This window comes from Microcaecilia unicolor, chromosome 6 (genome assembly GCF_901765095.1).
Source record: "Microcaecilia unicolor chromosome 6, aMicUni1.1, whole genome shotgun sequence".
Taxonomy (NCBI): Eukaryota; Metazoa; Chordata; class Amphibia; order Gymnophiona; family Siphonopidae; genus Microcaecilia; species Microcaecilia unicolor.
The window spans coordinates 217,821,849-217,837,628 of NC_044036.1; positions in this window are offsets into that span (position 1 = coordinate 217,821,849).

Consider the following 15,780-nt stretch of genomic DNA (forward strand, 5'->3'; position numbering starts at 1 on the left):
ACAAAGACATGAGCAGCCCATAATTGAAGGGTAGGTTATTGGTAACAGTGAGAGATAGCACATCACAAATTAAATCCGGAAAATCACATTGTGGAAAGTATATGAATTTATTTGCATTCTGCAGAGGGAAATAAGTATTTGATCCCCCACCAACCAGTAAGAGATCTGGCCCCTACAGACCAGGTAGATGCTCCAAATCAACTCGTTACCTGCATGACAGACAGCTGTCGGCAATGGTCACCTGTATGAAAGACACCTGTCCACAGACTCAGTGAATCAGTCAGACTCTAACCTCTACAAAATGGCCAAGAGCAAGGAGCTGTCTAAGGATGTCAGGGACAAGATCATACACCTGCACAAGGCTGGAATGGGCTACAAAACCATCAGTAAGACGCTGGGCGAGAAGGAGACAACTGTTGGTGCCATAGTAAGAAAATGGAAGAAGTACAAAATGACTGTCAATCGACAAAGATCTGGGGCTCCACGCAAAATCTCACCTCGTGGGGTATCCTTGATCATGAGGAAGGTTAGAAATCAGCCTACAACTACAAGGGGGGAACTTGTCAATGATCTCAAGGCAGCTGGGACCACTGTCACCACGAAAACCATTGGTAACACATTACGACATAACGGATTGCAATCCTGCAGTGCCCGCAAGGTCCCCCTGCTCCGGAAGGCACATGTGACGGCCCGTCTGAAGTTTGCCAGTGAACACCTGGATGATGCCGAGAGTGATTGGGAGAAGGTGCTGTGGTCAGATGAGACAAAAATTGAGCTCTTTGGCATGAACTCAACTCGCCGTGTTTGGAGGAAGAGAAATGCTGCCTATGACCCAAAGAACACCGTCCCCACTGTCAAGCATGGAGGTGGAAATGTTATGTTTTGGGGGTGTTTCTCTGCTAAGGGCACAGGACTACTTCACCGCATCAATGGGAGAATGGATGGGGCCATGTACCGTACAATTCTGAGTGACAACCTCCTTCCCTCCGCCAGGGCCTTAAAAATGGGTCGTGGCTGGGTCTTCCAGCACGACAATGACCCAAAACATACAGCCAAGGCAACAAAGGAGTGGCTCAGGAATAGGGTTACCATATGGCTCCAGAAAAAGGAGGACGGATTGAGCCAGCCGGGTTTTACTTCCATTGCTTTCAATGGAAGTAATTGTGCCAGCCGGGTTTTACTTCCATTGCTTTCAATGGAAAGCAATAGAAGTAAAACCCGGCTGGCTCAATCCGTCCTCCTTTTTCTGGAGCCATATGGTAACCCTACTCAGGAAGAAGCACATTAGGGTCATGGAGTGGCCTAGCCAGTCACCAGACCTTAATCCCATTGAAAACTTATGGAGGGAGCTGAAGCTGCGAGTTGCCAAGCGACAGCCCAGAACTCTTAATGATTTAGAGATGATCTGCAAAGAGGAGTGGACCAAAATTCCTCCTGACATGTGTGCAAACCTCATCATCAACTACAGAAGACGTCTGACCGCTGTGCTTGCCAACAAGGGTTTTGCCACCAAGTATTAGGTCTTGTTTGCCAGAGGGATTAAATACTTATTTCCCTCTGCAGAATGCAAATAAATTCATATACTTTCCACAATGTGATTTTCCGGATTTAATTTGTGATGTGCTATCTCTCACTGTTACCAATAACCTACCCTTCAATTATGGGCTGCTCATGTCTTTGTCAGTGGGCAAACTTACAAAATCAGCAAGGGATCAAATACTTATTTCCACCACTGTATATATATATATATATATATATATATATATATATATATATATATATAGATAGATAGATAGATAGATAGATATATATATATATATATATATATAGATAGATAGATAGATAGATAGATAGAGAGAAAAAGTATATTGTATTTACATACATAGGCTCACAGCACTTAGTGCAGGTAAATATTACAATGCTGTATGTGTGTGTATGGGTTTAGATGGGAATCAATGAGAGAAAGGTAAGGGTAGAGGTGTTCAGAGGAAAAGAGAGAGAGCCTTGGGGGTAGGGCTGAAGGAGCAAGGGGGGAGCACAGAAAGAAAAAGAAGGCCAGAGCAGAGCCATGTACTCTGGTGGCTGAAGATGTGTGTGTGCAGAGAAAGAGCCCCAGCAGAGCCATGTGCTCTGCTTTATATACCTAATAAAAACAGAGAGGGATCAAATAACTTCTTTCCTTCCCAGCCAAACTCCAATTTAATGTCCTGATGCAAGGAAGGTGAGCATTTTCACAGGTTTTACTCTTTGAAGTCCCTAGTTTTGGAGCCTTTCTTTGTTCTCAGAGATCCCTGCTCCCAGATGCCCAGAGAGGACAAAGGCATGTTAATTAGAGGTAATTGAGAAACAAAAGGGCTAGCAGGCAGCTGGGCAACATTTGGTCCATCTGCCATCCTAGGCTTCCTGAGGGAGGGGGGAGTTATCAGAAGCTGGTTTCTTATTAATAATCTTGACATCCAGCAATCCTGACAATCAGCTGATACAATTAACAGTGGCTGTAGAGCCATTGAACCCAGACTGGAGAAACTTAGTGGTCAACTGAGCAAATGGAAAGTCTACTGGCAGACCTTGCAACCCAGACAAGTGTATTAGAACAACGAGTTTCAGATATAGAAGATTTAGACTCATAGCCAAGCCTGGTGATTTCTGCTCTGCCCAAATCCCAACGGGGAAACTTACGTATTGTGGGCTTGCCCGAACATCTCCTGGATCACAATCTTGCCTCCTTGCTAGAATGGTGGTTCACAAAAGAATTCGCTCTTTCAGATAGCATGGGGGCCATTTTGAACTGAAAGGGCGCACAGACTTGGCAGCCCCCATGAAAGCAGATCGCAGCCACGAGTGGTAATTATAAAAATACATAATTACATACACAAAATGGAGCTCCTACGGGGGTACCAACAAAAGTAAATGAGAATGGTAACTGGATCATGTACGCTACTTATCTTCAGCCCAGGAGTTCCTTAATACGTGGTGATTTAGACCATGTGACACTGCAAGCCTATAACTTATTCACCATATCTGTTTCACATGGAGAATTCTAGAAGCTTCTCAAAGATATGTCTGTTGAAACATTTGCTGTACATTCATCATTGCGTAATGTTTTCTGGTAACTGACAGCCAGATGCACAAAGGTCCCGTTAAGGATCCGTCTGCGTTTCCAAATTGGTAGAAAATTCACAAAGAAAATTGCATGCAAATGAGCTGCTCATTGCTTTTGCGACCCTGTTCATTTGCATGCGATATGGGGGAAGTAAGTTGGTGAGCTGAGCATGAGCAGAACAGTCAATCGCTATGTGTGGCTGCTCTGCACATGCTACAGACGGCTCTCTGCGTGTATGATACCAGTAGATTTACCCTTTTTTTTTTTTTGGCAAACACAAAAGCGCTTTTTTTTTGGATGGACATACCTGTATGGCAGCTCCCTACCTGCTGGGAAAAACCTCTCTGCTGCTCTCCGCTAGGAATCAGCAGCATCAGGGCTTGGTTCCACCCCCAGCTGTTCCTGCTGCTTCCTTCTATTGGCTGGCTGACATCCTAGAACGCCTATCTCCCTGAAGATGAACTCTCATTGGCTGGCTGCTGTCCCAACTCTTCCTCCCTGTAGGACTTCCCTGATGACATCACTTTAGAGCTGTGAACTGATTGGGTCCGAACTTCCTGGTGTCCCCCTCCAGTAATGAGTGGGCGGGACATCCCAGGCTGATGCTGTCCAATTGGAAGCAGCAGGAACAGCTGGGGGTGGAACCACGCCCGTTTCCCACAGACGCTGTTTCTTTCATGGACCCTTGTCTTCCTTGCACTTTTGGTATGTCACCATTACTTTTATGCTTTATATTTCGGTACTGCCCCCCAACCCCCAATTTCTTGCCAGTAAAATGTCATTTGAAAAAGAAACATATGGCATGGCTTTCATACTGTGACAAGGCTACATCCCCGATGTATAGAGTGAAGCAGCAGAACCATGAACTACATATCCCAGAATGCATTTCCAGTCCTAGCAGTGAGATCCCAGGGGATAGGCAAGCTGGCCATATACCGTTTCTGACCACAAGAGGGAGGGTGAATGAAGGAGCCAGTTCCCGGGATCAGCAATCTGTATATCATGCTGCCCACCTGTAATAGGGAGGGGTGGGCTGAGAAGCAGGAGGAGGATTGGATGGAAGAGGGAATTAATCAGCCTGAGCAGGGGAAGAGGGAGAACGGAATGGGAGCTTGAGAGCTGAGGAAGGCAGCCCCTACATGGTTTGGGAATTTATTTTGGTTTAAACCCTGCTTAAGTAGAGAAGCCTGATTTTCTTTTGGGGAAACCCTGAGTGGTGGGGGAATTACTACCCTGTTTTGAAACCTGATTATTGTGAGAACCTCTGAAGTTGGAAGGCTTGTTTATGAAGGAGGGCTGCCTGGTGGGAAGAGGGATTCAGTTCAGGAGGAGAGGAGCAGTGCAGGCTGAAAATCCTTGGGCAAGACAGGTCCCTAAAGAACTGAAGCAGGCTGAAATACCTTGGGTGGAAGGAAGTCCCAAAAGTAGTAAACCTCCTGAAAGTAAAGGCTGCTTGGTGATTAACACTGTCTGGAGGGGAAATCCTGCTTGTGGGACAAGTACTATTTGTTTGCTACTGACTGGGACCAAAAAAGCAGGGATTTCCAAAGGACTATTGCATTCCCCTCTGGGAAGGGGGCAAAGTCTTTGTGTAATTGGTTGATGTACTAAGCAAGGCAGAACAGCCCTGCCTGAGAAGCAAGTCTCTACTCTGGAGGGAAGTTTTGTTTATGAATCTGGAAAATAAAGGAATGTTTTTGAAGTATTTCCTGGTGGCAGTTTTGTGAAGTTCTGGCTATTCAGGGGAGGCAGCTTCCTTCCCCATACTGGAGCAGTGGGCCCGTTTACAATACACACAAAGATGCTGCGTGTAAGCTGGTATACTTTTTTTTTTGTGTGTGCTCCATCTTCCCTGCCTTTTTTTTCTCCCCTTCTTCTACTTGCGATAATGAAGAACCGGCAGGTCCACAACTCCCGTTAAAATTTCCACAGTAAAGGTAGGGACTGCTTTTGTGCATGGGGTCAGAAACAGTAGAGCATTACATTCACATTATAATAGTAATTAGCTCATTATAACAACTTTGCATTCCATTTTTGTTAGCTGCTACCGTGACAGAAAAATGGCTTGGAGAACCCTTTTGTGCATTTCCCTGGCTAGAACTTGTTTAAAAACCACATTGCTGGCTGTTAAGTTTAGTGCATCTGGCCCTTAGAGTGTGGCAGTGAATTTGGGTGTACAAGAGGGGGGGGGGGGGGGGGGAGAATGGTTAGGAGGGGGGATGAGGGGGGTGGGTAATTCTTTTGTACTTGCTCTGGTGGCTGTGGGACATGCATATCTGGAAAGACTCTGTGGGGAGGGGGGGTGGCTGGGGATGCTCTGTGTCATTTGGGCTATTACTTATAAGAAGGGGCTAATTTCCAATCTATTGACAGATGGTGTTCTTCATATTTATTGTTGTCAGTATTAGTCTGGGGTGAGACTGGGCACCCGAGACCTTTGTTATTCAGTGTTCATTCAACTTTCCTGTACTTGTAGTTGTATTGGTGTAGGATGACCTCTACCTGTTGTTTGATGTCTTGGAATGTGGGTGACATTTCCTCCCCCATCAAACGAACAAAGATATTGAATGATTTGAAACACCATAAGGCAGACATAAAGGGGCATAATCGAACGGAAACGTCTATCTCCATGGGCGTTTATCTCCGAGAACGGGTCCGTGAAGGGGCAGACCGAACCGTATTTTCAAAAAACATGGACGTTTATCTTTTTTTGAGCTGGGCGTTTTTGTTTTTCAGCGATAATGGAAACCGAAAGCGCCCAGCTCAAAAACGAATAACTCCAAGACATTTATTCGTGGGAGGGGCCAGGATTCATAGTGCACTGGTCCCCCTCACATGCCAGGACACCAACCGGGCACCCTAGGGGGCACTTTTACAAAAAAAAAAAAAAAAAGGTAAAACAGCTCCCAGGTGCATAGCACCCTTCCCTTGGGTGTTGAGCCCCCCCAAAACCCCCTCAAAACCCACTGCCCACAAGTCTACACCATTACTATAGCCTTAAGGGGTGAAGGGGGGCACCTACATGTGGGTACAGTGGGTTTGGGGGGCGGTTTGGAGGGCTCCCATTTACCAGCACAAGTGTAACTGGTGGGGGGGGGATGGGCCTGGGTCCACCTGCACCCCCTAATAACTGCTCCAGTGACCTGCATACTGCTGCCAGGGAGGTGGATATGACATTTGAGGATGAAAATAAAAAGTTGTGAAATGGCATATTTTGTGGTGGGAGGGGGTTTGTGACCACTGGGGGAGTCAGGGGAGGTCATCCCCGATTCCGTCCAGTGGTCATCTGGTCACTTAGGACACTTCTTGGGGCCTTATTCGTGGAAAAACAGGGTCCAGGAAAAGTGCCCTAAAATCTCGCTAAAAACACATATTTTTTTTCCATTATCGGCGAAAGGCGCCCATCTCTGATCGGCCGATAACCACGCCCCAGTTCCGCCTTCACCACGCCTTCGACACGCCCCCATCAACTTTGTCCGCATCCGCGACGGAGTGCAGTTGAAACGTCCAAATTCGGCTTTCGATTATACCGCTTTATTCGTTTTTGTGAGATAAACGTCTATCTCCCGATTTGGGTCACAATATAGGCGTTTTTCTATTTCGATTATAAGCAGGATAGTATACTTACAAGAGACATGCTTAACAGATGGAGCATGAGAAATTGAAAAGACAATGGGTGGGGTAGGTATTCTATGCTTCTTCAGCGAAGAGACATGGAGGAGTTGCAATTTTGTTTTGTAAAACCTTGTCTTATAAAGTTAATCTGGTATTTAAAGATCCTGGGGGCAGATATTTTATTTATTTATTGCATTTGTATCCCACATTTTCCCACCTCTTTGCGGGCTCAGTGTGGTATTTAATGGTAAAAGTGTGGATGCAGGGTAAAGAATTTAACTTATTGGTAGTATATGCCCCCACTCCCTATGAACAATATTTTTACACAGATCTGCTGAAAAAGCTGTTACCGTATCAACAAACTGACCTTGTGGTGGCTGGGGATATGAATATAGTAATGGATCCCAACTTAGACAACTCTAGAGGCTCGCTGAGTTCAGATGTGAGGACTGGAAGAAGACGAATATTACACAACTTTGCTTTAGATCCATGGTGTCTTCTCCACCCATCAGAGAAAGATTTTACACATATGTCTCAGGCACATCATACTCATGCCATATTAGACTAAATTCTGGTCTCAACTTTGTTGCTTTCTGCAATTCACGCTGCAGAAATAGGACCCACAGAAATCTCAGACCATGCTTTAATTGGGTGGAGATAGGGAAACAAAGAGTGGGGTTAAATGGGCAGTATTCACAATGGAGAAGGGTAGTTAGTGGGGTTCCTCAGGGGTCAGTACTAGGACCGCTGCTTTTTAATATATTTATAAATGATTTAGAGATGGGAGTAACCAGCGAGGTAATTAAATTTGCTGATGACACAAAGTTATTCAAAGAGAGGAGGATTGTGAAAAATTACAGAAGGACCTTACGAGACTGGGAGGCTAAATGGCAGATGACGTTTAATGTGAACACGTGCAAGGTGATGCATGTGGGAAAAAAGAACCCGAATTATAGCTACATCATGCAAGGTTCCAACGTTAGGAGTCAAGGACCAAGAAAGGGATCTGGGTGTCATCGTTGATAATACACTGAAACCTTCTGCTCAGTGTGTTGCTGCGGCTAGGAAAACGAATAGAATGTTGGGTATTATTAGGAAGGGTATGGAGAACAGATGTGAGGATGTTATAACGCCGTTGTATCGTTCCATGGTGCGACCGCACCTTGAGTATTGTGTTCAAATCTGGTCGCTGCATCTCAAGAAATATATAGTAGAACTGAAAAAGGTGCAGCAAAGGGTGACAAAAATGATAGCGGGGATGGGACGACTTCCCTATGAAGAAAGACTAAGGAGACTACGGCTTTTCAGCTTGGAGAAGAGACGGCTGAGGGGAGACATGATAGAGGTATATAAAATAATGAGTGGAGTGGAACAGGTGGATGCGAAGTGTCTGTTCACGCTTTCGAAAAATAGTAGGACTAGGGGGCATGCAATAAAACTACAGTGTAGTAAATTTAAAACAAATAGGAGAAAATGTTTCTTCACCCAACGCGTAATTAAACTCTGGAATTCGTTGCCGGAGAACGTAGTGAAGGCGGTTAGCGTGGCAGAGTTTAAAAAGGGGTTGGGAGCGACTTCCGGTGACGTCATGAGCTGAGGAACAGCGATTTCGAAGCTCCGGGACCCCTGGCTCCAAATAACGACGTGAAAAGGGTTACAGACTCCCTGAAACGTTTCCCACTTTTATGGAGAAATACCTAAAAAGTACCCCGACGAATATGGCTCAAAAAGCGACAAAAAAAGAAAAGAATAAAGCGGGAAGCGGCGACGCCAAGATGGCGGAGGAAGTACCTCAAACAGGAATGGCGTTCACGGAGATGCAGCTTGCGCAGTTAACACAAGCAGTGGAAAAAGCATGGAGTCCAAGGTGGGCAGAACTCACGACCAAACTAGAAAATTATCAAACGTCGCTTGACGGTCTGGGGATCCGAGTGGGGGACCTGGAGGCCAGGGTGTCGGCGACGGAAGACGACTCGCGAGGTTACGGCCCAGATATAGCGACTTTACAGCAACAAGTGAAAGACCAGAGGCAGCTGTTGGATGACTACGAAAACAGAGCTCGCCGAAATAATGTTAGACTAGTAGGGTTGGATGAGGCACTCCCGGAGCGGAATCTGGACATTTGGTTACAGACTTGGCTGTCCAAGGAATTGGCGCTAACGGATTCTATGGGCCCTGTAGTGATAGAAAGGGCGCACCGCGTGGGACGTAGAACGAGCGAGAGAAACAGGCCAAGAGTCGTGGTGGCGAAGATATTAAATTACAAACACAAGGTGGAAATTCTACAAGGTTTTAAGTTGAAACGAGACACCTTGAAATACAATGGACGAAATATTTTAATATTTCAAGATTATTCCACCCTAGTCCAAGAAAAGAGGAGGCTATTCCGCCCACTATGCTCTTCCGTGGCACAAAAGAACATTCGATTTCAGTTACAATATCCAGCTCAGCTGAAAGTCTATCACCAGGACAAATGGCAAGCGTTCACCGTGGCAAAGGAAGCCCAACAGTGGCTACTGGAACATAAACTAATAGACGCTGCGGACTTTAGAACACTGTGATGCATGATATGTGGGACATGTTAAATGTACAATCTATGAAGGTAAGGGAGATATAAGACATGTTGAGGAGTCGGGGGCCAGAGACATTCACTGGGATTCCACTCATCTTTTCACCAGTTGAGGGTGGAGGATGAGACAGGGTACATGTTTGGAAGAAGGGATACGGGTTTGGGGGGGAAGATTGGGTTTTGGGTGGGGTAAGGAACTTCTGCAGCAGATTAGAAACAATTCAAGGGTGGTCGTCCAGCAGGTGAAACAATCACAGAGAAGGTATATGGGTGAAGAGTGGGCCCACAAACAGAAAACATTGATAGGGAAGGTTGGAGGAAGGGGGGAGTTGCCAAGACTATGCAAGTATGCCCCTTAGAGTGATAACTTGGAATGTGTGGGGCATTACTTCCCCCATAAAGAGAAATAAAATATTAACGGCACTAAAGAGACATGGGGCCGACATAGCATGTCTCCAGGAAACTCGCCTAAATGATTTGGAGCATGGAAAATTGCAGAGATCCTGGGTGGGAGACTGCTGTGCGGTGGCCTCCAGAGGACGTAAGGGTGGGATAGCAGTTTTGTTTCGTAAAGGGCTAGCATATAGAGTATTAGAGGTGGTGCCAGGAGAATCAGGTAGATCACTTTCCTTGCGGCTCTGGTTACAGGGGGTAGAGCTTACTTTGGTAGTGGTATATGGGCCAAATGAATACGACCCCCAATTTCTTGGGAAATTGGAGAAAACATGTTTACAACAAGGAAAAGGAAAGGTGATGGTGGTGGGGGATTTTAACCTGGTACTAGATCCTTGGGAAGATTCCACTAATCCCACCTCCGCCCACTACTGTGGCCAAAGGGCAGGAGCATTGCAAAGGTTTATTAAAACATTAAATTTAGTAGATACATGGAGAGCGCTGCACCCTGGGGAAAAAGATTATACGCATAGATCAAGAGCGCATGGAACAGTAGCAAGGTTAGATTATATCCTAATAGAACGTACTATGTTCTCATCAGTAAAGGGAGCAAATATTGGCCTTGAGGAGGTTTCAGATCATGCCCCTGTGTGGGTGGACCTGGAATTACCAACAGATATGATAGCAGGGGTGGGCTGGAGATTTCCGGCATACTCCTTCACAGACCCTCAATTGAAGGAATACATTGAAAGTAGATGGACAGATTATGAAAATAATAACGGAGAGCATGCCCAAGAGAATCCTGTGCTGTTTTGGTCTGCCTCTAAGGCAGTATTGAGGGGAGATTTAATTGCGTACAGTAAATCAAAAAAGAAGCGCAGAGCCGTGCAAATCTTACACCTAGAACATCAATTAATTAAAGCTAGAAGGGTTCATATGCAAAGACCCACAGCAAGTACACTAGAAAAAGTGAAATCAATATAAATTACATTAAATTCACTGCTTCATGAAAAAGAAACCCGGTCAGCAATATACTATAAATACAAATTACAACGCTTTGGTAATAAACCAGGCAGATTATTAATGAAGGTCATAAAAAATTGGGGGGGGGGGGGGGGGGGGGGGACAAGAACAGTACCAGTGTTGAGAAACGAACGGGGCGAGGTTACCACTGACCAAAAAAAAAAGAATGCCTTTTTACAGAATACTTTACCTCGCTCTATACGCTTACAACAACCCCCGATAAGGGCAAGATGCAGGGGTACCTAAGGCGGGCGGGACTCACATCCCTGACAAAAGAGGAATCGGTTGGTTTAAACACCCCGTTGACTCTGAAAGAATTACAATTGGCAATCAAACGATTGAAACTCCGTTCCGCACCTGGACCAGATGGGTACACAGGGGAATATTATAAGATGTTGCCCTTGGACGCGCAGGTGGCCCTATTAGATTATTTTACAAAGGTAATAGAACAGGGATGTTTTCCTAAATATGCCAACGAGGCGCTAATTACCCTAATACCAAAACCCGGGAAAAAATTAGATAAGGCAGAGGACTATAGACCAATATCCCTCTTAAATGTCGAGATAAAAATCTTAGCCGGGATGATGGCAGAAAGACTGGCACAATACCTCCCTAAACTGATAGGCCCTGACCAGGTGGGGTTTGTCAGGGGCAGGCAGGCGACGCATAATGTCAGACGCCTGCTTTTGGCTATGGCAACAAGCCAGGAACTTGGGGTCCCTACAGTAGTGGTTAGTTTAGATGCCGATAAGGCGTTTGATCGGGTGGGGTGGGATTACCTTTTTGAAACTCTGACAATCATGGGTATAACAGGGTGGTTTCTGCAGGCCATTCGTACCCTATACTGCCAACCAAGAGCGAAAGTTCTAGTAAATGGTATAAAAGGGCGGGAGTTTGATATACAGCGGGTCACTAGACAGGGCTGTCCCCTCTCCCCGGCACTTTTTGTACTCTCAATGGAACCCCTATTGAATACGCTTAGGAGGCGAGTAGAAATCCAGGGAATTGGAGTGGTAGGGCAGGAAGTGAAAGTTTTGGCATTCGCGGATGACCTTTTGGTGACGATGAAAGACCCACCTGGATCTATGCGGGCCATGCTAGAGGAGACAGAGAAATTTGGCTGGCTCTCTGGTTTTAAGTTAAATGTCACCAAGTCCTCAGTTCTTGAAGTGGTGGAGGGAGAACTCTGCGACTGGCAAACTCAAGTTTCATTTAAATGGGCAGAGACATCCATTAAATACCTAGGAGTTTGGATCCCAAAGGATCTAAATAGATTATATGAGCTTAACATGCAAAATTTAATGAGGGAAACAACAGCTAAATTACAGGCGTGGTCAGCACTACCGCTCTCCTTGTTGGGGAGGATTGCCCTTTACAATATGATAGTAGCCCCCAAGTGGATTTATACTTTCCAGACTATTCCAATATATATGAGGCGCGAAGATGAGCGAACCATTAATAAAATATTGCAATCCTTTCTTTGGAAGGGGAAAAAGGCGCGCCTCCCGATAACGATATTAAGCACTCCAGTAGAGTATGGGGGATTGGGCCTGTTAAATTTAAGATACAGTGGTGGAAATAAGTATTTGATCCCTTGCTGATTTTGTAAGTTTGCCCACTGACAAAGACATGAGCAGCCCATAATTGAAGGGTAGGTTATTGGTAACAGTGAGAGATAGCACATCACAAATTAAATCCGGAAAATCACATTGTGGAAAGTATATGAATTTATTTGCATTCTGCAGAGGGAAATAAGTATTTAATCCCTCTGGCAAACAAGACCTAATACTTGGTGGCAAAACCCTTGTTGGCAAGCACAGCGGTCAGACGTCTTCTGTAGTTGATGATGAGGTTTGCACACATGTCAGGAGGAATTTTGGTCCACTCCTCTTTGCAGATCATCTCTAAATCATTAAGAGTTCTGGGCTGTCGCTTGGCAACTCACAGCTTCAGCTCCCTCCATAAGTTTTCAATGGGATTAAGGTCTGGTGACTGGCTAGGCCACTCCATGACCCTAATGTGCTTCTTCCTGAGCCACTCCTTTGTTGCCTTGGCTGTATGTTTTGGGTCATTGTCGTGCTGGAAGACCCAGCCACGACCCATTTTTAAGGCCCTGGCGGAGGGAAGGAGGTTGTCACTCAGAATTGTACGGTACATGGCCCTATCCATTCTCCCATTGATGCGGTGAAGTAGTCCTGTGCCCTTAGCAGAGAAACACCCCCAAAACATAACATTTCCACCTCCATGCTTGACAGTGGGGACGGTGTTCTTTGGGTCATAGGCAGCATTTCTCTTCCTCCAAACACGGCGAGTTGAGTTCATGCCAAAGAGCTCAATTTTTGTCTCATCTGACCACAGCACCTTCTCCCAATCACTCTCGGCATCATCCAGGTGTTCACTGGCAAACTTCAGACGGGCCGTCACATGTGCCTTCCGGAGCAGGGGGACCTTGCGGGCACTGCAGGATTGCAATCCGTTATGTCGTAATGTGTTACCAATGGTTTTCGTGGTGACAGTGGTCCCAGCTGCCTTGAGATCATTGACAAGTTCCCCCCTTGTAGTTGTAGGCTGATTTCTAACCTTCCTCATGATCAAGGATACCCCACGAGGTGAGATTTTGCGTGGAGCCCCAGATCTTTGTCGATTGACAGTCATTTTGTACTTCTTCCATTTTCTTACTATGGCACCAACAGTTGTCTCCTTCTCGCCCAGCGTCTTACTGATGGTTTTGTAGCCCATTCCAGCCTTGTGCAGGTGTATGATCTTGTCCCTGACATCCTTAGACAGCTCCTTGCTCTTGGCCATTTTGTAGAGGTTAGAGTCTGACTGATTCACTGAGTCTGTGGACAGGTGTCTTTCATACAGGTGACCATTGCCGACAGCTGTCTGTCATGCAGGTAACGAGTGATTTGGAGCATCTACCTGGTCTGTAGGGGCCAGATCTCTTACTGGTTGGTGGGGGATCAAATACTTATTTCCCTCTGCAGAATGCAAATAAATTCATATACTTTCCACAATGTGATTTTCCGGATTTAATTTGTGATGTGCTATCTCTCACTGTTACCAATAACCTACCCTTCAATTATGGGCTGCTCATGTCTTTGTCAGTGGGCAAACTTACAAAATCAGCAAGGGATCAAATACTTATTTCCACCACTGTATCTAAACATCGTTAGCGGAATGAGAACTATAAATGATTGGTATAGGGGCACCAGTGCATATACAAATCCGGAATTGGAATTAAATTTTACCCCGAAGGTTCACTTTAGTAGCTATTTGCATAGTGTGGGAGCCCCGATTCCCTATGCTCTGAATCACTTTTGGATCATGAAGACTGCAAGGGCGGTCTGGGGGTGGGTGTGCCGTTTACACCACTTTGATACTAGGGTGACTCCATATTTATCAATTTGTGATAATCCAGCTTTTAAACCTGGAATTATGTATTCTGTATTTCAACGATGGAAGAAGCAAGGACTGGTATATCTATTGCAAGTAGTGACAAGAGAGGGCCGTATGAGACCGTTTCAGGATTTACAGAAAGACCACAATATTCCTGCAAAAGAGAAATTTTACTATGATCAATTACGTCATTACGTCACATCTTTACCATGGACATCCTTGACGGAAGACGTGCAAGAGGAACTCTCATCGGCTTTTACTTTAGCATCGCAACAAAAAGTGCCAATGTCCTATCATCACAGACATATAAGGGACACAGCTATGGAGCTGGATTACACGGAATTGGCACAACGGTGGTCCCTGGACTTAAAAATAAAGATTGCAGCACCCCAGTTAAAAACTCATATATTATCGATTCGCAAGGTTACGAACATGGCCTCTCACTGGGAAGTACAGTATAAAATGGCACTGAGGTTGCATATCCCTCCACGAAGAGCCTTCCATATGGGGCTCTCCGCTTGGGGAGAGTGCCCAAAGTGTGGGGAGGAGGGAACAACGTCAGGCCATATGATGTGGAATTGTGACAGAATAAAGGAATTTTGGAAAAAGATTACAAGATATACTTCAGCCATTTGGGGACAGACATGGCATTGTGATGTGTCCCTTTTATTTGGTCAACCTAACTTAGGACCTTCCCCGAAGAGGGGATATGCTGCATTCGCCAAAAGGGCAATAATTGTGGGCAAACAGTCAATCTTAGCAGAATGGATATCTTACAAACACCCCACGTGGCAGCAGTGGCGCACTCGAATGATATCTTTATTGCGAATAGAACGTCTGGAAGTGAAGAATATGGACTCTGCACCAGGACAACAATTTCAGCAGAGGTGGAGTAAGTTTTGGGACACTATGAGCCCGAAGGCAAGAAGTTATTTGATAAATGTTTAAGCCTGACTGAGACTATATCACTCAAGTAAAGCTGCGGAAGATCCGGGAAAGGGGGGGGAGGGGGGGTATATGTTGGGTTATACAGTTGAGATTATGAAGGGAAGAAAGAAGACACGTTACTACTGTAAAAACTTTTATGTAAAGTAGGCAGTTGTATTCATTAGAAAAGACAATGAAAGATTTTGGTTGTTTACTGTTGAAACATATATATCTCATTGTAGTAACAAAATGGTTCAAATAAAATATACACTGGTAGCAATAAAGAAAAGGGGGGGGGGGGGGAATAAGAAAATTGGTGACTTGAACTGAACCAAAAGGTTGATTTAAACATTGATATTTGTACTACCGGTTAAAATTGTATTTACCATATGTTATCAATAAAATAGAATTTAAACATAAAAAGGGGTTGGACAGTTTCCTAAAGGACAAGTCCATAGACCGGTACTAAATGGACTTGGGAAAAATCCACAATTTGGGGAATAACTTGTATAAAATGTTTGTACGTTTGGGTAGCTTTCCAGGTGCCCTTGACCTGGATTGGCAGCTGTCAGGGACAGGATGCTGGGCTCGATGGACCTTTGGTCTTTTCCCAGTATGGCATTACTTATGTACCCCAGACAGGTAATTCTGCTAGAGGGTGGCATTTCCCTAGCTATTTAGCCTGCAACCCTGAGTTTGTAAAATATTTACAGACTAAATGGTTAGCTTTTGTGTCCAATATTGCACAACA